Source organism: Tyto alba, unplaced genomic scaffold (genome assembly GCF_018691265.1).
Source record: "Tyto alba isolate M040663 unplaced genomic scaffold, T.alba_DEE_v4.0 Super-Scaffold_5, whole genome shotgun sequence".
In the NCBI taxonomy this organism is placed as follows: domain Eukaryota; kingdom Metazoa; phylum Chordata; class Aves; order Strigiformes; family Tytonidae; genus Tyto; species Tyto alba.
In genome coordinates, this window is record NW_024881326.1 from 20901095 (window position 1) to 20927306 (window position 26212).

The 26212-nt window shown below is 42.4% G+C and overlaps 1 protein-coding gene across 1 annotated transcript in view; it reads right to left on the minus strand.

The window, feature by feature from the left end:
• Nucleotides 1–609: 609 nt before the first annotated feature.
• The window catches only part of ZIC3 (Zic family member 3), a 68147-nt gene continuing 42544 nt past the window's right edge, over nucleotides 610–26212 (minus strand). The window contains exon 4 of the mRNA XM_042807504.1: nucleotides 610–1899. The gene's annotated coding sequence lies outside the window, so the exon portion shown is untranslated. The remainder of the gene's footprint in view (nucleotides 1900–26212) is intronic.

Genomic DNA, 26212 nt, shown 5'->3' on the forward strand with positions numbered 1-26212 from the left:
CACTCCAGCCAGTCAAGAAGCACATCACAAAAACAGCTAGTCCTAGAGCTCGGTTACAAGCCCCAGAAAGGGAAAATTCCCATGGTAATGCCTTAAGAATTTGGCTGGAGAGAATGGGAGAACGTGCATTATTAAGTAACTGTCAACAGCATGAGTAGGCATTATGCATTATGCCAACTACAAGTCTAATTATTTATGTCTATATACACAGACACACACACACGGATAAACACACAGAGGCATACATGTATACATTTAGTGAGAACAGCTTCTACTTTTTGGCACTGCAATTCCTTCTGCAATTTTTTTCCACTTAGGAAACCCATGTATGATCTCTCTATTCCCTTTACATAACAAGATCTCTGTTTAAAAAACAAAACAAAACAAAACCAAAACCCAACAAACAAAAAAGTCTTTCAGTTGTGAAAGCAAATCCTTCTACAGCAAATATATTAACTACAGCCCACAGCGTTAGACTGAAATTTCAGCAAAAAGCAAACAAGATACACTTATTTTAATATATATATATAATCTAATACAGGCATTATGTTGGGACATCAGAAACAAAAAAATAACATCATTGATAAGACAAAAAACTTTTCAAAGCATTGAATTTAAAAATCCTGTTGGAGAATAAGTTCTTCCCCAGGCTCCAGAGTGTTTTCCCACCTGCAAAATGAATCACAGTAGCCAGAACTCAGGAATTGGGACGCAGTAGAGCACTACTCTTTAAAATACATTTGAAATGCTAATAGCCAAACTAGACTACAAGTGAAGTCTATTGCAAGAGCATATTTTCTGAAACATGATATTTTAACACAATGGTGGCTATTTTTGAACTTTAAATAAACACTACTACTTAACTGTAAAATAAACTCTACAGGCTCTTGCAAATAGCTCCATCAACTTGGATTAAACAGCATACATTTCATGTGGCAAGAGGTACACCATATTCAGTGCTGAACTTAGCTATTTTAAAAATTAATTAGGCAATTATACTCATGGGGAAACTGTTCTAGTAATTTAGCTGCTTAATCAAATCCCAGGTACCAAATTATGGACCTGATCCTGCAGTTCTTATTCAAGTCAAACTCCTATTGATGTCAGTGGGAGTTTTGCCTAATTAAAGATCAGGACATACGCGTGTGGAAGCCTGCTTTTAAACGATGGCTTTGAATTTAGTCTTAGGAATATGAGTATAGCTCTGAATCCCAAATCGTTGCCTACAAGTTTCTCACGTGAGACTGCGGGTATATTAATATATATTTTTCCTAAGTCTCTCTCAAATTAACTTCTAGCTGAAGTCTGGAGATTTAGCTAAAGAGACTTACAAGGCCCAATGGCAAATTGACCTAGTTTTGCATTTTGTTTAAAACCAATTAGATACTGTTACAAAACAAATCAGGTTGTGAAAATATTGGCTATGAATCACGCTCAGCAGCACTCGCTAGGTTTGTGTTATTGTTTTGCTCAGTGCAGTCCCCACAAGCTCTCTCCAAGGGGTTCCATGAGTAAGTTTGCTTGTGTCGTTCCCAAAAGCGGCTGTCTCAAACACAAGGATTCTGAGTGGTGTGCCCAAGTCTCTGCTGAACAGGCTGCAACGCAGAGAAGCAAGGAGGAGTATCTGGGGTGACGGAGAAGGAACAGTGTCCTCCCTCAAGCTCTTCAAGCCAGGCCCAGCCACCAAAGCTGCCTCTATGGGATGCACTTGAGGCAGGAGCAGGCTGAGCTCATGGGGTCATGCAAGAGATCCGTCTTTACCCCTGGCTGCTCATTTTGATGTTCCTGACGATATCAAACCTGATGCCTTCTGAGTGGCTGTACTGACATACTCTGCTGATCTTGCCTCTTCAGATGCCTTGGTGATGTGTCAAGGGGCAAACACTGAAGCGTCACAAGCTAGGAAAAGGTAAACCAAAATCACTCAACAAGCAAGAAATCTGGCGGAGCAGAAGATTGCTAAACACTGACAGTCGCCTGATTAGTATTAAATTCTTAAAGGGAAATGCCTGTCTGCCAAAAAACATGGGAGTGGGCATATACCCCGCATCCCTTCTGCTCAGCAGCAAGGGAGACCAGCAAACCTCACTTTCACTTAAGCAAAATATAAACAATATTTGTCAGAAAGCACTGGGTTGTCTACGCACTTGGTAAGTTACGCCTGTAAAGCGGGAAGGACAAGAACTTGTGTGTGTCTGAAGATAGAAGGAAATCACATTTCTGTCTAATATACTGGAGCAATTGACCATGAAAAGGTTACACGTTAGGAAATAATTATCTCTAGACACAGCTACTGACAGGGTCAGTGTCCACAAGGATTATTTCCTGCTAACCCAGTGCCAGCTGCCTGGCAGGGAGGGGAGTCTCGCCCAGCCGTATCCTGCGCCCGCTCCCAGCCCCACATTCCACTGATGCTAATGGCACTTGTGCACCGAGTGGCCCAGCAGCTGAAGCAGATAACCGGGAGTGAAGGGGTTAAGTGCCTGTCACAATAGAAACCTCTGGGGGCACTTGACCTTTTCACATTTTTTATTCAGGAATGAGCATTTTGTGCCTGTTTGAGGAAGTTCATCTACATTTGTCCTCATTCTTCACCCTGTTTGCGTATTGTCCCTTCCCTTCACTCAGTGCCTGAGTGTCCCATTAAGTACCGAGCAACCTCTGTTGATGAATATGAATTTAGGGCAAAGTTACAGAGGGGACACAAATACTGCATATTGATCAAGTGACTTACAAGGAATTTTAACATATTCAAGGCATATGTTTCTGCTGAATAGCTTCCTACACATATAATACTCACCTGTCAGTACTTCAGCGTGAAGAAGAAAATCACTCATACGTGAGCAGAAGCACTACGCTGGCTGAAGCAACAGTCTCACAAGAGCATTAAAGATGTTTAAATACTAAAAATGCTAAGTCACGGCATTGATTTTCACATGCTAAACAGTGGGCAGCAAGAGAAGGCACGGTGATACCTGCCCTTGGTCATTCATTCAGCAATTAGACTATGAACTCCCCTGTCCCAAGAGGGAGGGTCTGCAAACCTCTCTGCAAATCAGTCAAGGAGGACAAATCCAGAATGAGTTTGTCACTGTCTGTTTCATTTAGAGGCAGATATTCTAAAAAGGTACAAGCAATATTCAAGAGTTTGATCCTGCTGGGATCAAGGAGAGTTTCGCATCGGCTTAAATAAGAGCGGGCTCTAGTCTCAAAGCACGTGTGTCCAATTTGTTAATGTTTTGGGTTCAAATAAAAAACAAATCTCCAGTCTTCCCTGCATGGGAGTTTCAACCACATTCTTCCACTGAGGGAGAGCATCAGGGCTTAGACAAGAAAGAGTTTCTGAATGATCTAAGTGAATTGTCCTGAGGAGACTGGCATTACTGTGAGCTTTGAACACAACTACAGAGGGTCTTTTATAGATGTACTCCAGAGGGGAGATCCTTAGATGGGTCCTTTAATGCCTGCCCCCATATGCAATCCAGATGAAATTCTTTATCAGATGGGGCCTGGATCTTGCTCCCATTAAAAGTTCTGCCACTGAATTCAGTGGGAGCGGATCTATTTGTCTTGGATGCTTATACAGCTTCCCTTATCTCAGCGCCTCAAAATAATTACCCTTCATTCTTTTGAGACAAGCGAATACTATTTTCTCCACTTTGCACACAGAGTACAGCCAGGCCAGGTAATGTAGGTGTGTGTCATGCAGATCCAAGCCAGTAAAGGGACTTAACTCTAGGTCTCCCAAACCTTACACCAAAGAACTGTTTTTCCCCCCGTCACCATCATGAAACCACCTTTCCTGAGTGGAGACACAGAAGTCAGATTAAAGCAGCCAGCTTCCTTCTCCAGTTTAAATAAGGAGGAGCAAAACCACATGAGAAGATGATATCCAAGTAACTCTCACTTCTTCCTTCAAGTAAGTTCTTCCAGCAGGCCCCCTTAAGGTAGCATGTTGCTGGCCTTCCTCAGCCACCACTGCGTGAACAGAAGTCAGCCCTCAGCTGCTGAGTTCTGCTACAGTTCGAGGAAATGTCCTGCACAACTTGTACATCTCCAGTAGCAGCTTTCCAGGGCTTCCCAGCTTGGCAGTCCATCCCAAGATAAAAGCAGTGCTAGTAGACCTGTAGTTATAAAGCCGACACTCTAGTAAAATGCCAGGGACCTTCATTCACTGCCCACAGTGTCCCAGAGGTAGCAGGTAAGAGTGCATTGTCACCAAATTGTCCCTGAAGCACACTCACAAGAGGGCTTTCAGGAGGATTCAGTGCAGAGTAGGAAGCAGGCCCTGAGCTAGAACAAAAAGTAACCGAAGGTGCCTCAAGCTCACACAGGAACGGCCCCTGTGAGTGAAGACTGCAAAATCCCTGGAAGACCTCCAGAAACCTCCCTTTGCATAGTCCCCACTCCCAAGGGACAGGCGTGCTCCTCCAGTCACCGGTCGCTGACAGCCTCGCCCCATGTCTCCAGGGATGTGTGCCAGGACAGGGCCAGGCAGCAGTGAGGAGCAGGAGTACCGCAGGCAGCGATTTGGCTCCAGGACCTCTTGCACACCGGCATGGCCAGCCCACGCCTTGTAAACGTGCAAGATGTCACAGCAGCCTCCTGGAGAGGTGGCAGCGTCCGCTTCCCCAGCAGCTTCACATCACAGCTGTCTACAAGCCATCCAGCACACTACTGCACCTGACAGCTACTAATCGCATGAGCATTAAAAAGGAAGGCATTCTGAAAGCAAAAGCACCCTCCTGAATGTTTGTTACTGCTTACATTTCCGTGAGCCCCAAAAGGGCTCCAACTCTGGAAATCACACCAGCCAGTCCCTGTGTGCTGAAGGTTTTGTGTGTGCAGAGCCAGAGCAAAGGCTGTCAGCACCAAAAGGAACCTGGGGAAGCTATGGAGAAAAGGTGTCTGGGAGCACTCAAAGCAGAACTGAGGTTCCCCACTTCCAGTCTAATATCCTGCCCAATGGCTCCCTCCTCATTTCCAGGAGTATTGACCCAAACGCATAAATGAAAGCAAGCACATGTTATTTCCAAGTGTGAATGGTTTGGTTTCCCCTGCGCTTCATGTTTCTTGGAATTATCTGAACTAGAAAACAATCAGCCTGTATTCACCATTGATTTATTTTCTAAAAATCTCTCATCCCTAAAGTAACAGTGCCTTTCCATGTCTCAACCTGCTGTTTAGTGACACAGTAATCTAAAAGCTATAGATCACTTGGGTCTCTACAGCCATAACATATCTTTCTAAGCGCCTTCATGTGGGACTGTATTTGCAACATAAGTAGTATAAACGGCAGGGTTGCTAATGCAAACAGCAAAGATATTAATAGAGATGTAACACTTGCATAGTAACACAGCATGGACAAGGGCCAATAGAGGCCAGCGTCAAGAAGGAACAAGTATAGTCACTATAGCAGAAGTTGCATTTCTCTTTGTACACAGGATGGGTTGCGACCAAATTTCAGACTAAATAGGAACTCAAGCCTGGACACAGACTGGTCAAACTTTCCCCAACCCAAGCAGGGCAGTATCAGTGCTTGGAGAGACCAAGATGGTCTCGTTCTGCTCCAGCAGTTCTATTTGACTTCAAGTTTATCTGTAGTTCACAACATCCTGCATACACTTTTGCTCTTCTGCATTAGCAACCAGGGTTGGTGTCCCGCACAGGATCTGGGGCAAGAGAGGTGTTTACACCTCACAGGAGACGTGCTGTTGCAGAAGTGCTGTGCCCTCTGGCCCCTACTGCTCTGAAGGGATGCTGTTAGCACGTGGCACCTTGCAAGTCAAGTTCCTCAGTACTTTTTTTCCACACTTCTCCACCGTCCGTATGACCAAAGCCATAAGAGCACAGATGACCACATTACTGTGGACCTGCCTCAGAGTCATGTAGAAAGAGCCTATGTTATTTAGACCAGGACCTGTTCCAGTAGAAATATGAATAAGTACATCAAATTAAGTCAGAAACAAGGTCTCCAGGGAGGAGTCTAGTGCATTACCCCAGCTGAGACATCCCATGAGCTACAAATTCAAATTAGAAACATGTTGCCCAACATAAAGATAACGTGTCTGCAAGTCAACAGCTATCAGCATGAACCACTTTACCCGGCTTCCCTGCGGCTGTCCAGTCCTTTCCTCCAGCAAGAACTGAGATGCGCTTATTTTACATGGCATAACTCAGCCCTGCAGCCTGGACCCTGCTCCACGCTCTGTGCAGCAGTGTTGTTTTCATGACCAGAACAGGACATTTCCTCCAAAAAAATGATACCAGTCATGGCAACAGGACAGCTCTCCCTGACACTGTTAGGCAGTGAGCCTGGAGACAGCCCTGCTCAGTAACATTCTTCCAGAAGCAGCTTTCAGGAGACATTTGTAACCATTTAAAATTTCCCACCCAAGAAGTTTTGCACTTGTCAGTTTACCTTATGCCACAGGTTTTTAATTTAGTTGTACGGGAAGAAACTTTATATGCCTCAAATTTTATATGTTAATGCCAGATGTGAACACACTAGCACGTGTTCTCTCTCCACCAGGCTGCACTTCTTGGGAAAGGATGCTGTAATGCCGCAGCTCCAAATACTCAGACAATCAGCAAAACTAGTGGCAGACCAAAACGAGAGCCAGAAGGCCCTGTTCCTCAGCATTTCCCCCAGTGCCCTGGGGAATTCCAACTGACAAGGCAATCTGCTAGCACATACTTCCCAGCCTTCTGAGCATGAAATATCCCTGGATGCGAAAGGATTAAAGACAAAAATTTGATTTGCTAATTATGAAAGATAATAAGGGAATTGCTGAAGACCATGCACTGTCTATTGCAACATGAGAATGCATTCCAGCTGCTTCAATGTATTGAGAGAGTGGAGATTATTAATGCAAACAGCCCTCACATTAACGCAGGTGACAGAATTTTTCTACTATGTAGACCTGAGATGAATGAACGAGAAAAGCTGCAACTTCTTTTGATTATCATTGTTCCGCTCTAAATCAATGAGCTCCTTTGTGCATTTTACTGTTGGGTTTCTTCCTGAAGTTAAGTATTTTTGCAACTTTTATCAGATATTAAAGGGTAACTCAATACATGAATACATGATACCTGTGCTTGCCTTCCTGGACTTTTCCCAATGCATTCCTGAAGATGAACCATACAATTCCAAACTCCACTAACATTATAAAGAAAAAAAAAAAAAAAACAAACCAAAAAAAAAGCATTACTTGTTAATGGTGTTGAAGAGTTTGCATGTGTTAAACAATAAGCAGTATTTTCTTGCTAGCAGCAATATTGTATTGCTGTCACCAAATACTGCTGTCACTGGCAGGGCTTCTTCTCCCAAAGCCTGGGAGAGATGGCCAGCCCTGAACCCTGTCTCCTCCAAGCCCACCTCTCATTTTCATGTTGATCCTTTAGCACGAACTGCCCCTGCACATTCATGGGAAGCAAGATGGGTCCTGGGGACAGCCAGGGTGAGCGCCCAGGCAGAGCAGACATCTCTTCTGGCCATGCTCAGCATGCACCCACTACCTCCCTTAGCCTCCAACTTGAAACACTATAAACTAATTCTTTCAGAGCACAGTCCATCCTTAACAGGACACTTGTGCAATTCAGAAGCACATGTGTTTGCCCCCAACCGCCTGCTTCGAGCACTCACTCAGCATTATAACTTTCAGCAAAGCAGGGGAGAAGGGGCCCAGGGCAGCTCAGCATGGCAATGCAGAAGACACGAAGGGGCCCATTTCAGTTTGATTTGTTGCGGCACTCTAGATGCAAGATGAAATCTGAGAGATGAAATCTGAGCAATTTCTTGCTTCTCTTCTTTTTGGACAGTTATTAACACTATAAAGAAGGCTGAACAGTGGGGCTTCCCAACTCCATTATTGTCGAGGCCTGTTTCAAAGGCAGTGGCTGAAATGCCCAGTACTGCCTTTGTTGATCCTGGACTCAGGTCTCCTCCACGTTGCACTTCTGTCAAACCGCAAGGCTGAGCAAATTAAAAATAAGCTTTCCCTGAAGGGGTGGAGGAGGGGGGAGACAGGAGGAGTACTACTGCCTGAGCCTACACACAGTGCCCACGACATTCACACAACTCTCAAGTTCCTTGTGTAAAAATAGGGGAAGTGGAAAGGCTGCAACAGATGCCAGTTCTCCTACCTGAAGTCCTGGACCTGGCTTGCTAGGCACCAGTGTGAAGCCAAGCCGTGGTCTGGGCTGTCAGTGGGTGCTGCAGTCCGACCAGCGCTGTCAGTCAGTCTGCCACCACCCATTCTGGTCAGGGAGACATACAAGATGCAGGGACTCTTTATTTTCCACCTCCGGGACAGGGTTTATTTGTCCCCGAGACCCATGACAAGCTTATTACAGACCGTTCCAATTCGAATCAACTTGTCAAGAAAAGAAAGTGGAGAAAACGCATTAATTAAGCAGCTTTACTCATGCAGAAAAGCTGCCAGCGTGAGCATTTTAAATTACCTGGGCACACCTAGCAGATTTGCATTCCCTTGGCACAGCTTTACTCTGGCCCACAAAGCACCATCCACTTCATACTTTCATCTGAGCAAGGAACAAAAGAGACTGACAGCCCAGCACCACCTTCCCGGCTTGGGGGCTAGCACCCTTTCCGAAGGATTTTGTGTCAGTTTATGCAGAAACCTTACTCCTGCTAGATGCAGGGACAGGAAGTTTGGATTCTTCTATAAAACTAAAGACCAAGGCAAAAAGAGGCCTTCCAGAAACAAAGGAGGTGGAGCTGCGGCCGGCAGGGGGGTAACTGCATGCCATTGTTAAATATTAACATAAAATAAAGCAGTAGAAATGGATGTCCATCAACAGAATTAGAAGGAACTAAGTGAGTTTAAGAACAAAAGGTTTACTTATTTAAATTACAGGAGATGAAAAACAGCTGGGAATGCAATTTATAGCACAAAGTACAAAGCTACAAGACTGTTAAATGTAATTATATTTCAAAGTACTTTTTTCCCTCCATTTTAAACTAAACATGTACAATTATTTTAACTAAAATAAAACTAATGACAGTGTAGCCTTTAGATGTTCCATCCCTTCCCTCGATCACTTTCAAATCCAACCCATCCGTTTACATTAACTAAATAGTTTGATTCCCCTCATCCAAATAGAGGTTGGCTTTTCAGATAGGATACTAAAGCTTGAAGAAAGAAAACCACTATGAGCAGATCTTTATTTTTAAAAATTACCTCTTACTATTAAATTCATGGACCTTAGATTGTACTTTCACATTTATCACTTCTCTGCACAAAGGAAGAGGGGGAAAGTAGCTGGCTAATTAACTTTACTATTTGTTATATCTGATTTGTACATTTAGTCATAGCAGGGATGCCTATCAGTGAAGATATTTAAAGATATTCAAAAGTTTGAGGCTCTGGGGGTTTTTCCCCCGCTCAAGAAAAAAAAAAAGCACCACTGTTCAAAGATTCTGGGCCAACAAGACCTAGCGCTAAGATGTAGTCTGCATCAAGGGAGAGCCTTTCAAAACCACCCAGTACCGCCTTTATTGTGATTCCACTATTACCTGCAATAAATTCTCCAGGTGAAGACTCTGCTCCCACAAGAGACACTGGCTTGTTTTCCTCTACTTCTGCAGAGCTGCCGCTTGGTTCCGATGGGCTCAGGAGCAGCAGACTCCGAATCTCCACCACAGGCTCCAGTGAGTCCTGTCAACTAAGGGAATTTTTAATTCCAGGTGCTTCTAGCACTGAACCACACAACTGGATGCTGCCCGGCAGAGCACTGAGCCACCTCTGCCCCTTGAAGCTGCACCTTGTGCCTGACCTGATTAGACCCTTTATTTAGAAGACGGTGGGTTCCACTTCAGTGTAACAAAGGGTTTATTGCCATCCAGCAGAGCTGCATCTCTAATGGTCACTGCTCAAGGCCATGGAACATCCAAAACTAGAGCTGGGAGGTTTTCAGAAAAATCAAAATGCTAGCACAACCAACTTTATTCCACTACTAGCCTTTCCAACAGCAACAACAAAGTTCAGGATCTTAGCCACATGTCAATATATTACATTTCTTAAAATTTCCTTCTATTATAATTCTCACGTTTAAAATATGTTCAAGACCTAAATGAAAGCCTTTTGTCTCAGTAAAAAGAACTTATGTCCTTCAAAATGAAATGCCTTGCAACTCCTTGCTGCGACAAATTTTTCTTGGTTTAGGTCATCTTAAAAAAAATATTACTTGTTTCAGATGCCAAATAACTGCCAAAGGAAAAGAGAAAATCAGTTACTTGGACAGATATTTTTTAAGTTAGGAACATACTTCAAGTGTTCTGGGCTGCAACATGCCATTGGTTTTGATTCACCTAAAGAGAAAAAAATTACCAATTCACCAAAAATTCACCGAAGAAAGTACCAGCCCATGCTAAGGAGCTATAAAAAACACATGCACATATAAATTAGTTTATGTTCTTCTTCTGACAACAGCCTGTACCAGATGTTTCAGAGAAAGACACAAGAAGCCTTGAAGTAGACAGATGTGAGATAATCTGCCTCCCACCATGGGTGTCTTCCTAATCCCTTAAAACCTGAAGCAGAAGGTTGAGTATCTTTCCAAAACATTGCAGCAGATTCTGTTTGCATTAACTATTATTAAAGACAAAGCTAGCAATTACATGCTTTACAAGACCTGTTTCCAGTTACTTACAGCTTTGCAAAACTTTGGACTGAAAGTTTCATGCCAGGTACCTTTCTTGGACTATATTTTTCCATTCTCTTTTGATAGTTTCTGCAAGAGATACTAATGTACTTTTAGAGAAAATGGCTCAAGGAATATACATCGCTTCATAAACATTATGCCAAATTCTTGCTGACCACCTCAAGGCACAGATAGCTTCCCAACAGAATAGTCCCTTATAGTTCAGCAGAGTGATTTTGCTGGTGACAGGGATTTTGCTACGCCTTTTGCTAATTTAAAAGGAAAAAAAAAAAAAAAAAATCACATTTGGCCAGGTTGTAAATCTTTGGGGAAGAGAGGCTCAGCATAGATCTCTTGGAACACCATATGCACGGAGCAGTCTCCAGCCTGGCTCAACAGGGGCTGAGCTGTATTTTCTCTTCCCCCGCTCCCCAAAGCAGCAGGCAGAAGAGCCAAGGCTCAGGATGTCGCCACTCCCGAGATCCCGCTGCTCCTGGTACCAGGGCAACACGAACAGGCTGCCGAAAATATGGGCAGCAAGAACCACATCTGGGAGAGAACAAACCAGGGAGAAGCAGTGAGCGGGAGAAGTTGGAAGCTGGTAGCTGCAGATGAGGGACGGGTGCTGTGGGTGGGACATGGGAGCACCGCACACAGAGAGATGCAGGGAGGTGGTGGCTGGAAGAGCCACCATGATGTGGCGAAGTCCCTGAAGGTGACTGAGGACAGGGACAGAAGCAGCAAGTGCATGGCTTGGTGCTGATATAAGAAGCGTAAGAGAAAGCACGGGACAGGACTGTCACAGGGAAGAACTGGAAGAAGCCCAGGAAGAAGATGCCATACACAAAGAGACAGGGAGTGCACGGAGACCACTCTACTGCAGGAACTGAAATGGGACCAGAGGTTCCTCCAACAACAAAATATATCATATTCCTAAAAGGTTTCAGTCCTCCTCGACTAGTTCATGCATGAAGGTATTTGCATGCTTTTCTGTTTGTTCGATTTCAGTCATAGGGAACACACATAAAATCTGTCAGGACACTGAAGTCTTGATTACTACAAAATTGCAATACTTTGATGCAAATGTATCAAAGAGTGAACCCCTGGGGATAAAAAAAAAGCCTGATCACCTAAAAACTACAGCAGTGCCTTGTGCAGATGTCATGTCAATATTACACAGTTACCTCCAACACCGATATTTCATTTATTTATTTCCATGCAAATAAGAGTGGACTTATTTCCTTTTATTTTTTTTTTATATATATATACATATTTATCTAGGTGTTTCATTAAATACCAAGATCTTAGGGTTCAGTTCCACACAGCTCTGGTGGCCATGAGCTCCACAGATGAACACTTCTACACAGCAGCCTACGCTGCATCCACTGCTAGATGGAACAGTTGGTCAGACAAGGGACCACATTTCACATGCACGGCTTGTTTATACACACGGTTTTACTGGCTTAATACAATATGCAATCTGAAATCAGTTCAGCCAACAAAAGCAAAAGGTTAAACAAACAATGGTTTTGTTTAAAGTAAGTGCTATTCAGGCCTATCTTAAACAGATTAGGAACAGGTTAAATTTAAGATCTCTGCTGGACCACTCCGCACTGTCTTTTGGTTTAAAAGTGAAAATACACATGTAGGCAATCCACAAGCAAGATGGTTTTTGCCAGCATACTTCAGTAAAGTAAAGAAGGCCAGATGCTCAGATGCTGAAGTAGTTACAACCACAAAAAGTCAGCTCCTAAAGTTTAACTGCAAACAAGATGTGGACAACATAAGGAGGTGCAAAAACAGTTATTAGTGTTCTGACCAAAAAAAAAAAAAAAAAAAAAAGAAATCTAGTTCCCAGGAGATTACTGCCAGAAGAGGGACCTTGTTAAAACATTGTTAATCTCGCAGAATGAACTGTAAAGTATTTAGTACAATAATTTCAGATACTGTGCTCAACAAAAAGGAGCAGTTCCTTTATTTTTTTTAAAGGAATGCATTATCTTTGCTTTTTATTGGGTTTGTTTGAATATTAATTTGTTTTTAAAGTTGTAGCTCTACAAAAGTTTTTCATGTCTGAAAGTCAGAACTCACAGCATGAACATATGAAAAAGTCTTTAAAGGACTGGAGTCTTCCTGTATTTCCCTGCTACAGTCTACAGTCTATACACCAGAGAGACAGCAAAAATCTCACCAAAACCAGGAATGCTTTAATAATATATAAAAGCTTTCCTGCCATTGGAAAACATTTTCACCACAAAAAAAAAAAAAAATGTATTTTTAATTATAATGTTGAACATCTCTTCAACATGGGGATGTTTGCCTCTGAGTGAACCCTTAGCACAGATGTCACTGTGCGGTGACCCCATCCGCCCAAGCACTGGGGAAACACCACCAAAGCGAGCTTCATCTTACAGCAGTGCAGCATATTTGCACCAGGGGCTCTCATGGCTCTGATTTTGTCACCTTCGGTAAAGCAGGTAGTAGAGCTCAAAACTCAGAGCTGGTCTTTGCACTCACACACACAAAAAGGTCGAATTTGATTCATTTGGACAGGGAAGCAACCACTCTACCCTACCTTTCCCTAACATGACATTTATGAATATGTTCTTCAAAACAAGGCTGGGTAAACACATCTGGTCGCCGTGTCCTTCCCAAAGGACTCTTTTAAGCACAGAGCCAAAAGAAAGCAATATACTGAAGTGGGAAAGGCAGCTCCATACAAGGTGCACCAGCACTGCTGCTGAGGGGGAACATGCACAAGAGCCCAGACTGCACCCCACTGCTCTGCTGGGCCACCCAGCCCCTCTGTAAACCCTCCCCGCAGAGGGATGAGAAAGGATGTGATGGGAGGGATGAGCCCATGTGGTATTAGACCTTGGTTATCCACCTTGGACAACCACCAACCTTAGCAGTGGTGTGGGAGCATGAGCCTTGTGTGGATTACCCAGGGAAGAAAGATGGTTTAACAGTGTCCATAAATGATGCAGACTCCACAATTACTGATTAAAGCTGAGCTGGGTCCTCTGAATTACACATCAGCCTTTTCACATACCTTCTCTCAGGTGTTTTTGTCTTTTTTTTTTTGTTGGTTCTGTTTTGTTTGTTTGGTTTTTTTTTTTTTTTTTGTTTGGTTGGTTGGTTAGTTGGTTTTTGTTTTTTTTGGTTTTTTGTTTTTTTTTTTTTTTTTTTGGCCTGGCTACCTTTTAAATCTTATTGCTAATTTTCCACTCTGTTGCATCAAAAAAACCCTGCAAACACTGTTACAGACCATAGCTAAGCATCTGCAAGTTATAAAACATTTAAAAGCTTTACATTTAACCTATCTATTGGCAATAAAACATACTCCAACACAAATGCACTATTTGAGACAGATGTTTGAAATATGAATGAATGTTTGAATATTCAGTTTTAAATACTCATGATAAAAGAAGCTGCAGAGACATGCCATTGATCTAATACTTGTTTGCACATTCCTTAGGGCTATGCATGAAGCATAATGGGATTTCTATGTTCCTAAACAACAAAAGGTGTAAAAATGCCTTTTCAGTTGCAAACTTTGTTCATTTATTCCTGTGGCAAAAGAATGCAAATCTTAAGTCATTTTTTTGTGCACTGACATCAAGTCTTTCTCACACAAAAAGTTCCTTAAAGAAACAAGAAGAAAGTTCAGAGTAAAGTCATGCTTCCTCCCCCATCACGTCCCTTTTTTTTTAAAAAAAAAAAAAAAACAGGGAGAGAAGAAAATTTCACTTAACACAACTGTACCTGCCAGCTAAAAGCAAAGGCTACTTAAGTGAGTGACTCTAAGCTATTAGGCATGTATGTCACTATTAAGAATGGGTTTGCAAGGTCTAAGCAAAGTATTTGTTTCAGTATGGTTAGCCTTCAGTATAACTACTGCATGTATTTCTGCCCAAGCTCTGCAGTTAAGTGACAGAACCTGTTCACAGACAGAAACAGCAAAACAACTCTACGTTAAGGCATATGATAGCTGGTACCTTATAAACATGAGCAAGAAGTTATTCTGTAAAAAGTAACATGCCCTATTAATCCCTCTAATTTTGATTTTCCAATCTTTTATTTGTAGAGTGGAAGGGGAGCTTTTTTTTTTTTTTTTTACTATGAAATTGCAGATATTTAAAATTAATACTAAAGTAGGAACTGAAAGAATGGGGTGGTGGGATGCATTTTCAAGGAGTGTAGGGAAACAGTGTTCATGTCAGAATCAATCCCTGAGCTATGAATAACTTAACTTCAAAGCCGATGCTACTGTCTGACTGAGCACCCTATGTCTTCAAGGAAGATAAAGCCACACATGTAGTCAAACCAATGTTTAATTCAGATTACGCAGAACAATACAGAAACTTGACTGGAGCCAATTAAACTAAGCTTTCACTGACTGATAAAAATGCCATTTCACATCCTTTCTGTGCACAGCAAGGAGCAGCTTGAGAGCGTTACAATTCTGAACCCACATTTATTGACCTAAGACATTTTTGTATTTAACACATCAATACCAGAATTTCAATTATGACATTTGATATTCTCCTTTCAAAATGGGAAGAACCTTTACTTCTACCAGGGAGAAACCCTCGTAACCCTGTAGAGACTATGGAGAAGTACAGAGAATATTTTCCAGTGAAAAATCCAGTTTCTCTAGGAAATCACTAAAGAATGTGATGCTTGGAAAATGCAAGATACTTTGCTTCAGGCACCATCCATACATTCGAGTGCATTTCTCCTACCAGTCTTACTACTGTAATTCAAGAAATGTAGGCAAATCTCGGCCCTGTCCTTGCCCATGGCCAGACTTTAGGTAATCACACACCCACCAACTGCTCTGTGGTGCCTCACGGGAGACACAGTCTGGCCCAGGGCCCCATCATACGTGAAGAACAAGGACAGTTGTCTCCCAACTCACATCCCTGTGGAGAAATGCACCACAAGAAGCAGCACTGAATAGCCGAGCTGCCCAGAAACAACACATTTTAGGTCGAGATAAAAATGTGTAATGAAACATTTCAGGCTTAAAAATTAAGTACTGTGACTCCACTGAGTCATGGCTTTTCAGAATAACAGTTACTGGCACTGCTGGCAGTGAATACAAAAGTATTCAAATCCAAGAACTGACAGTTAACCTAACTTAAACCTTTTGGGATTTGATTCCACGATAGCCAGAAAACTGATAGGCAACTCATCGGGTGTCTATAAAAGATTACAAATTAGCACAGCTGTGCACCAAGATAGGCTGGTCACAAAGCAGTCAGGTGGGAATGACAGCATCTGCAACTTGGAAACAAGCACCTTCATCCCTGCAGAAATAAGCCAGAAGATTACACTATTGATTACGTTCAGCTGCAAGTCTTCCACAAAGCCCTATTTCTGAAGGGGTGGCTGCAGTGTTCCTTCTCAGCTCCTTAAAGATCTAGTTTCCCTGTGCCTCAAACCCCCACCTGTAAAACAAAAACAACTTTAGCCCTGTCCTACACATTGCCCACCTGTCTACGAAACTACAAGCTCTTTGGGGTAAAAGAACTGCAGATAAGTAAGGCGTCACACTGAGGTTGTGGCCTTTAGGAGTAACAAATAAAAATTGTGTACGTAGGAAGTAGTGAAAGACTGTGAGCAACCCTTGGAAGGGAGCAGAAGTATGAAAGCAGCTGCATCACCTTAAGTCTAAACTTTGCCATTGGTATCAGACAAATGGCATGCAAGCAATGTTAACTGCCGGCAGTAAACTTCACCAATAGGCAGCCAGAAGTGGAGGGGGAGAACAATTGAGCTACTTTCCAAGAAATTCTGTGATTTTCCAGCTAACTGTGCAGCTGTAAAACTGAAGAGTCCAGGCTGGTTTATGTAATAAGAGAAAGCAAATATTATAGGCAGTCAACATATTTCAACACACAGTGGTGCGCTTTCTTTGGTATTTCTTCTCCTTCCTTCATTCTCATCTCCATTTTATTAAAATTTAAAACCAACCCCGTTGACATCATTTCCAGGGACAAGGTCTGTGCTGGCCACAGCTCACTCCTCTGACAAATACAGCACCCGACCACGCAGATGCCCCAGTCCCCTCTCCTTGGCACACTCAAACCAGAAGAGAGAGATTAACAGAGAGGAGAGTAGGGTTTCTTAAGAGCTCTTCATAATGGACAGTGTCTGACGCTATACAGAGAGATAAAAGGAGAGCGATAAACTCTGTTGTTGTCAAGAAAGAGAAGAGCGCTTAAAAAGCCTTTCAAATAAGCAATTTCCCCTCTCATCAGTATCCTCTTGACTGCTAAGCTCTCTCTTTTGTCTCTTACCTTGAATGGTGATCAGCAATGCATGATTGGCCAAGGGGCATCAGCTGTGAGTCGAGCCAGCTGAAACCACTGCGGAAAGGAAAGACCTGTCTGCTTCGTGGCAAAGAAGGAAGAAAAGGCAAAGCATGACAGCTTCATTTGCCTTGCCTGCTTTGGCAAAGAGTGTAGGATCTGCCGTCCCCCATATTAGGATTACTTAGCATCCCATCTCTGAGACAAATCAGCTTGAATGTGCAGGTGCCAGGAACCCCACTGCCAAACAAGTTTCCACCCTACAATCCTTAATGACATTTTTGCTTATGTCCTCAAGGATGAGAGGCAGTAGAGCCCTTCCACTCTCAGCACTCTTCCCCTCCTGTCCTCAAACAGCTGCACTGCCACCGAGTTTCTTCCTTGCAAAGTGCACTGTACCTTCTCTGGTCACATCTGTCTTGTGCGTCAACAAACTGGCACACGCCTACCAGCACCCCAAGCTCACACTAACTTAAAAAGCAGCAAAGATCAGCTTCCTGTTGGGTCCAAAGTGCCACAGCCAAAAGGGGGCAATTTTACTCTTTGAAAAGACTTGGTTTCTTACTAGGAATATTTCACCTGTGATACTTTAACAGTGCTGTTTAACCTGGTTGCATGATGAAGGGCTTTCCAGAGTTGTAAGCCATGCAGAGATTCTTCACTAATCCAACTCCGCTTAAGTACAGAGCAAGAAACAGAGTCGAGGTTGAGAGTTTTTATGAAACATCAGAAATCTGCAGTAGCCTGATGCATTAGCACCCATTTTACAATGACCACAAGACAATGCAGAGCACTTCTCTTCACGACACCCAACCAGTATATTTTTTTGGTTACATTAACAATTTTCATGCAAGACCATTTAGACATATAGCTGTCTCCAGCCTAGTCTTACATGGCCAAGCAAACCCTCTCTCCAGTCAAAAGAGCCACTATTCCCACAACAGAGTTGGCCTTTAACATAAGGTTTTGTTAATTTAATTTAAAAAAAAAAAAAAAAAAAGTCTTGGTGCAACCCCCTCTGCTGCAGCAGTTTCAGCCACGGCAGTTCCCTTGCCTCCAGCAGGGTTTTGCCTTATTTTGAGGAAGCTGAAGCAACAGAGAGAGGTGGAGATGAAGAGTCTGAGTGTGCTTTCCTGGGCGTTGGATGGTCTAACACCAACAACCTAAATAATTAACAGAATGACTGTACAGATTTGTACAATGCCAGCAGAATAGGCTTCTGACCACAGAACATGTGGGAGAAGACTGGGAGGGAAAAAAAAAAATATTTGGAGGCTACCAGAATGTGTACCCCATCTGAGACATGAAGTGATCTGCAGAAGTGCTGAGTACTCTGAGAGGTAAATGAGACCAGCAAGGGCCCTGCTCTGAACTGGACAGACCAGAATATAAACTGGCATGACTCTGCAGTCTTACACATTCTCTAAATCGGACAACCCCATGAGTCAACACTACTTCCACTCCTTAGTTCCTCCATGTTGTCCAGGGGGTGTGTGGCATGCTGGTACATAGTCCATGTACATCAATCCTGCACATCAATAAAAAAACCTGGCACACAAGCCTTGCTCGTACACACAAGGGGACTCACTAACAGTTGCATAGGTAAACCTCAGTAGTTGACTCGACACAACCCTAACACTTGATTAATGTTGAGGACTGTCTCTGACACTGCCCCAACGGGGTAAGCAAATGCTCTGAGAGCTGCCAAGCCGCTGAGCTTCCTCACTTCAAAGAGCTGAGGGCTTTCCCCGTATGCTAAACTACGTAGAATGGCACTATTTTCCTCAGAGTTTTATAGTAGGAGCTAATTCTGACCACCAGGCTGTTACTCTGTTATTTCTTCAAGGGCCTGACTCTCCTCTCTCATGACTCTAAAGTTAGAATACAGTTTTAACCGGAACCAACCTTGCGACCATCAATACCAGCTACTACCAGTGAGATGCCCCACTTCAAGAGCACCTTCGAGAGGATGCACTTTGTAAAGTGAAGAGTACTCTTTGGTCCAAAGCCGATGAAAACAAATGTGCACAATAACTTCAGTTCATGCCTTTGCTTCAGGCATTTTTAAGATTTTTACCTACTCAAAACCCATATCACCTCTTCCCCTGAAAGTTCTCTATGTCTTTATTGGCACTTTCACATGGTACAACTTCAATTTCCAAAGGTTGCTTTTCCAATTTACACAGATGCTAACCACAATTATTTACCATTCATACTCTCACAAAGCCCACAGTGCCAGAGCACCACTGTGCTGAGCAACACAAAATCAGAGGAGGGATCCTTCCCTCTTGCTCTGGCTCCTCTTCCCAGTAACATGTTGGGTTACAAACAAGGCACTCCTTCCATCAGGCATCAGCTGGAAGAAGTATAATCATGATCCTGAACCTCCCCAGCTCCCACTGACTTCAGTGGTTGCTCACAGTGTCCAGGTCAGAAAAAGTATTAAATTTTGTCCTTAAAAGTCAGGTACACACCACAGCTCCCCGTTTCTTTAATAACCCCCCTGAAGGCCAGCACTTCAGGACACAGACGCTTCGCTCTTCTCTAACAAACTGATTTTCAGAGACACTTTGCTGGGGGAGGGGAACTACAGGAACACTAATTTTTGTTTAGAAAACAAGAAAGGAGCACACAGTTTAAGGAAAACAAAGCAGAAATTAATACAGTCTGTTACTTTGTGTGTGGGGTCATTTTTCTAAAGAAAAATGTCATTGGGACAATTCTCTGAGCAACAATGTCCTAACAAAGACATCACATATTATGCCATTTACACAAATAATTACACGTAATTTAGATATTAGTCTTCCTTCTCAAGACATCACAAGGGAATCTTCACTTTTTGAGCACATGCAACTCCCATTAACATTAATGAGAGCTCCTCACAAATACAGAATGGACAGTAGATCTCCTGAGAATCTCTGCATTCATCATACCTTGTCTGGAGAAACAATGGAAATGTAACAAAGGCAGACTCTAAATCAAGGAGGAGGATTCACCCACCGAACTGCCACTACCCAACTCTCAGCATTTCTTGTTTACTGCTCCCCCAGCTCCCTACAAAACATTGCTGTGGTGCTGCTGGTCATGCTCCCGAACAGCACGCCTCTGCCTCCACAACTCACCCTGGAGCTGATCTTGCTCCAGGTTACACAGGGCAACCCCACATTCCCTCCACATTAGGAGTGAGCGAGAATCACTTACTGGGGATCTTGTAACCCAAATTCAAATTAGTGGATCAGATACAGATTTTCAGATTGTGCTTTTTACTTTGGACCTGTTCAGATTTTGTGCCACTAACAAATACAGCACCGCAGCTAGCTGGTTTTGCCAGTTAGGGTTTTGTCAAACAACATCATCATTCCTCTGTGGTGTTAGTGCCTTCAGAACTGACATATGCAAAGGAGAGCAGAGGTGCTAATGCTTTTCCACACAAGCGTGGTAGGCATATCACACCAAGACACTACTAGCAGGTATCTTAACCCCTCCTTTTCCATCTCTTCAGCCCTGTCACAGCTGTAGAGTACTGAACAAACCGCTGTTCTCAGTGATGTCAGTGAGGAAAATGCATTTCCATGTGCTATATAAGCCTCATTCCTGCTTATAATTCAGCAGGAGCTCCAAGGGAAATAAGATGGTGGTGTCCCTGTCAGGGCAGAGGAGTGGCCATCAGGGGCTTTGAGCTGCATAGCCAGTTTTCATGTTGGGAAGGAAACCTTTTTTGTTGGTGTCTCAGCCTCCAAAACAGTGACTGCACTACTTCTCAAGCCCTTAGAGGAGTGCTGAAAAGGCAGCCAGTCTTTGTGAAGGGCATTTAAAAAGCATAAGTGCTTGTTACCCTTGTGTGTCTACATTAGGCCTTTTTTCATATCCCTTACAATGCCTCTCCAGTCCCTTGCTTTTATTTCACACCCAAACCTCTGTGCCTCTAGCTCACACCAGTGAGGCTAATGGAGAGAGCACACTCCCCATCAAGAAAGTCCAGCAGTAAACTTCATAGAGCTTAACCAAGTCAACAGAATTTCTATGGGAAGTGAAACACTTCAGAGTTACCACTCTTCAAATAGTAACATAAGCTACAGCCTGAACCTCATGAGCTATTATAAAATTATCACACTTAATTTTTTATTTTTATTAGTAGACTCTCTGCTCAGTAGATAGAAACAGGACTGACTTCCATGGCTGCATTCCCTGCCCAAACTAGATCCCTCCCTACAAATGCCTCCCGTGATGTGCAGGTCTGATTCATGTCCTAAGAAGTCCTTCACTCCCATAAAATGCTAATCTAAATATATCACTTTCCATGGCCAACAACGGTTGATAAACTGTGTTCCCTTTATTTGTACCATTCCATAGTCATTATAAGACTTGGTAAAGAACCTTCTCCAGAGCAAAGTTAAGTCAGATCTAAGCTGCTTCAAAGTGCTGATTCAGCTTGCTGATAGTTTATTGCTCAGAGGAAAACACAATTGTGTCACCTAAGAAGATACTACAAGGAGACACTCCAAAAAGGAAGAGAAGCAATGTTTAGAAAAATCTACTTAGCTTCTCTTTTACCAGTTACCACAAAACCAGAGCTTATCTTAAAAAGAAAAAAAACAAACCCAAATTAAAATATATTATTTCAGGAAAAAACAGCCTCCAAGATCACGATGCCATATTAAATTCTTTCCCAAGCTCAATAAACTATGACTTATAAAACTTGTAAAATCCTTACTAGACTCTTGACAGCTCCACATGTGTCTGTGGCAAGAAGAATGGAACCTTTTGCTAAACATCTGCTAAATCTTGCATCTTGGCTAGAACGACTCTACCCGATAGCAACACACTGTCTAACGCTTGCTGACTGCGGTCTGGGACTGTGATGGAATCTGTCTTTCTGCATGAAAACACCACGCTGCTTTGCCACGGTGCTTTATCATAGCCTGTATTTGCAGCAGCCATTTCCAGTAATATTGCATAATGACACATCTCTTAGGGCAGTTGTGCCTCAACAGTGGCACATTGTTCATCACGGGCTGAAATCATACAGCTGCCAGCTACGTTTTCAAAGAGGACGCACGCACAGCATCTCCATTTGTAGACACTGCTTTGGAAGCTAGGAGTCCAGCAGCTTTGTTTGTGAGCAGTCAGGGTACAAATCTAGAAGATAGCTTAAGAACAGCTAATAAATTTAGTCAAATAAATTTCTGAGAGCAGTCAGAGAAAGTAAATTTGCTCATTCATGCAATATATCTGAGAGATTCTTCTATGGATTATATTCAACAATATTCTCTCAATCTACAGAATGGTGACTTCTGGTTTTCCAGGACAGATCAACATGTTTATGTTAAGCAGTTCTACCTACATATAAGCAGGTATTCTGAAAAACTAGTAAGTCTCATGTTTCTAAGTTCACGCTGTCCTGTTATTACTTGAAACACAGAAGACACCTGAATAGGGGCAGTATCCCCACATCTTTCGGGGGACTCCCACATTTGCTTCAGAAGCATTTTGCAATGAACAGTGCTAGAAACAAGGCATTTGGCTAGTGGCAACTTAGGCCTGCTCTAGCACAGCAATTAAACATTTCTTATTTGATCCTCTATGAAAGATCTTTATGAAGAATCTTTCCTTGACATAATCGGCATTTTCCTTCTTTTAAGTCTTCCTATGAGTCTTGATAAATCTCTCTGATTCAAAAGAACCCAAGTGTCTTGTGTTAATACCAGTTGGAATAAGTTGCTGAAACAGTTCAAAACATGGAGTTTACAAAAGCTTCACTTGCTTATGCTCAGAGCAGCTTTTCAGCTTCAAGAAGCTAATGATTTTACATCGTCCTGCAGAGATGCAGAATAAAATCATTGATGTTTTCATAGTCCACTGAGTTTTGTTTCAAAACACAAGCCCGTATAGCGCCATGAATAGATCTACCAAAAGAAGCTTTGCTCATCTACACCCTTTAGACATGCTGGTCCATGATTTGGGTGTGGAAAGAAGGTGTACATCTACGGACCAGCTGAATTTCCCGGTCTTCAATGATGTGATCCCTCCAGCTCAGTTCTGCTTTCTACTTTGAGATACTTATGAACCTGAATACTTTTTTAAAATAAGCTATGCCACAAGAAGCTTCCCACTTCTTGTAGGCATAACAGATAGCCAGAAGAGCTTTTTGCCGTTTAATACCTTTTTTTAAAAAATATTTTTCTTCCTGACAGTCCACCCAATGCCATGTGTGATAAATAGGCTTTTCCCCCCACTGCAACTCTGCACATCCATACTACTCTGCAGATACTAGTCTCATGGGTCTGACTGCTTTTTGACAATCATTTCTTTCCCCCTGTTGTAAAACCTTTTATTTTCTGAGGCTGTCCCTAACACTGGAAAAAAGTATCTAACCTGAGTAGTTTACTCTTGAGTACAGCAATGGTCAAGACATTCTTTCTGGCTTGCTCTTCAGCATGTGGTGTCATAAGGCATGAAATCCAGAAGCATTTCTCCCTGTATATCACAAGTACTTTTCCTTACTGGGATGGGTTTTTTGAAACTGGTAAGTCATCCTGACAACCTACTCCAGGAGACCTTTCAGAAAAATGCGCACAATACCACCATGTTTATCCCACACACCTCCCTCCATTCAGATGGCAAGAGAATAGAAAGACAAAAAGCATGTCTGCATTCTTACAAGACAAAAAAAAAAAAAAAGATCTCTCACATCTAAAAAAGAAAATGCTATGGCAATCTGGGAACTCCAGTGGATTGGAAGATGAAAGATAAATCGTGTTATGTGAATGTTGCACATGTTGTTGTTATTATCTCCAAGAGGAGGACCCCATTGTGCTAAATACTACACACGCTCAAAATAACAGGCAGTTCCTGCCCCAGAGGCCTCATAATCTAAGATAAAAGCAGTATTGTTGTCCCCTTTTTATAAAGGGGAAGTGGGACACCAGAAGATTCAGTGTCTCGAGCAAGTTACTCAATGAAACGGCAGATCTGGGAATTGAACCCAGATTCAAGTCTCCATCCCACGATTTAATCCACACATTACTGCTCAAAATCACTTTTAGTTAAGCAGCAACATCTAAGCTTCAAATTGGTACCCATGATTATTTCTACTTATTTAATGAGAAAGCAAAATGCTTAATCTATTGATCATTTCCCCTTTCATTTTAGATTCCTATAAAATTAATATTTAAGTATATGTCCAAAAGATGCCATACAGCCACAAGGAAATCATTTGTATTCACTTCACAGTCAATTCTTATGACACACTGAGTCCATTCATAAGTGGAATACTTTCCATTCATAAGTGGAATACTTTAGCCCTACCTTTGTATTTAATTTTGCAGGCCAGCACAAAGGAATAATGTGAAAATATTTATGTTTCTAAACATGAGACATGATTATAATACACTGCAAGAGCTTCTAGCTGATGGAACACAGAAGGGGAAAGGCTGAAGAACTCCACAGTTTAAAAAAAATAAGGCAAAACAGCAATCTGAAGATGACATTTGGTAGGTGAAGGACAGGGAGTTGCTTCATGAGGTATGAAGGCTAAAGAGAAAGAAGATGAAAAGACTCCCCAAAGGAGAGTCAACAGCAACTTCAGGAGGAAGAAGAGAACAGAGCAGGTCTGCTCTAATCTGTGTAGGGCGTGGGAAGCAAGGATAAAGTACTTGAAAGTTTCAGTTGATAATTTACATTCTGTAAATCCAAGTTTAATTCTGTATTACCGTGTAATTAGTGCCAAATGGGGAAAGAATCCCTCTCAAAAAAAGTCCAAATGTAAGGAATATTGGACTACAACGGGGCCAGGTGACTCGGGACAGCCCCAAAGAGGGAATACAAAGACTTTTATTTCTGTGTTCCTATTTGAGAAGTTACTTAGGGCAGGAAAGCTCAAAAGCCATCTGCCTGCCGAGTACAAGCACAAATGCTGGTAGTGCACACAGAACTGGACTGGAACTACACAGCACTTACAGCACCAAGAAATCAGAGTGCCCAAAACAGGAGGCTTTGCTAAAGAGAAAAATGAGTCAAAGGAATGGCCTACTAAAAGCAGAAGTACTTACATATTCAAATTCAGAGAGCACTAACATTTGTCTTTAAACAGGCACTTCAAAAAGAAAAAAACGTTGCATGCAAGTGCATGCAGCAGCAGTATTATGCTTCATAGGTGGTCACGACTTAGAAAAAAATTCTTACAACTATTGGGAATAGAATAGGAGCAATTATTATGTTGCCCAGGAGCATGACATCAAGAACTGCGTTGCTCAAACTTTTCTGGAAAATCAAGACAGTATAAATTGGGTACCTAAAAAACCCACAAAACTACTGGCTATCCCGGCCAGTAGCTTTAAATTCCTGCTTTATTTCACAGTACGAAATTAACTGTGAAATCACACATTTAATAAGCTACCTAAAGGTTTTTCCACTTAATATCTGAACCCAAATCAACATTTCAAGTCTTGAAAATATTTTCTTCTCTTGGGAAATTAGAGACAAAAGGCTTAGAGTGAGGAGGTATACAAGTTCTTGGGGGTACACAGAAAGATACTAGAATTTCTAAACCTAAAAATAATGTGAGAGCAAACTCACTAATGTAGAGCAGCTGAAGAGATGTACACTGTGAAACTGCGACCTTTAGAAGAGTTAACCCTGAGCCTAATAGAAAAGCTGAGGTGGAAGAAGACATTTGCCCAGCAACAAGGCTAGACAGGAAGCTGCACCCTGGGGAACCATGAAGTTTGTGCAGGACAAAGAAAATGAAAACTCATAATGAAGTTCAAACACTTTGGGACAGGGGGAGAGCAGTACAGTCTTGCCAAACTGGATGGCTCTGCTAGGCTGGAAAACGGCCTTTCTCACAATCCAAGAGTTGCCTGAATCGCAGTAAGTTCTTCCAATGATTTTAAAGAAAATAGTTACAGACTACATTCTACTGCCGTCCAACGGGCTTTACATACCTTCATGAGACAGCAATCAAATTTGATTTGTTCTCAATATGCGATCAGAGATTTGGTTTTGGCCATGTCTTAGGAGAACTAGTCATAAAAGGTCAGAAGGAGGCGGCGGCAGCAGGGTTCTCCCAGCAGACCGGGCTGCTACTTCGTTAACCTGGAGGTCACCATAGTGATCCGAGCAAAAACCTTACCGTGTTTGAGAAAACACTAGATTCAACTCTTTAGAGAACTGATTTTTAATCATCCCTCTGGAGCAGAGACTGGGAAGTGCCTCTCACTGCAACTCCT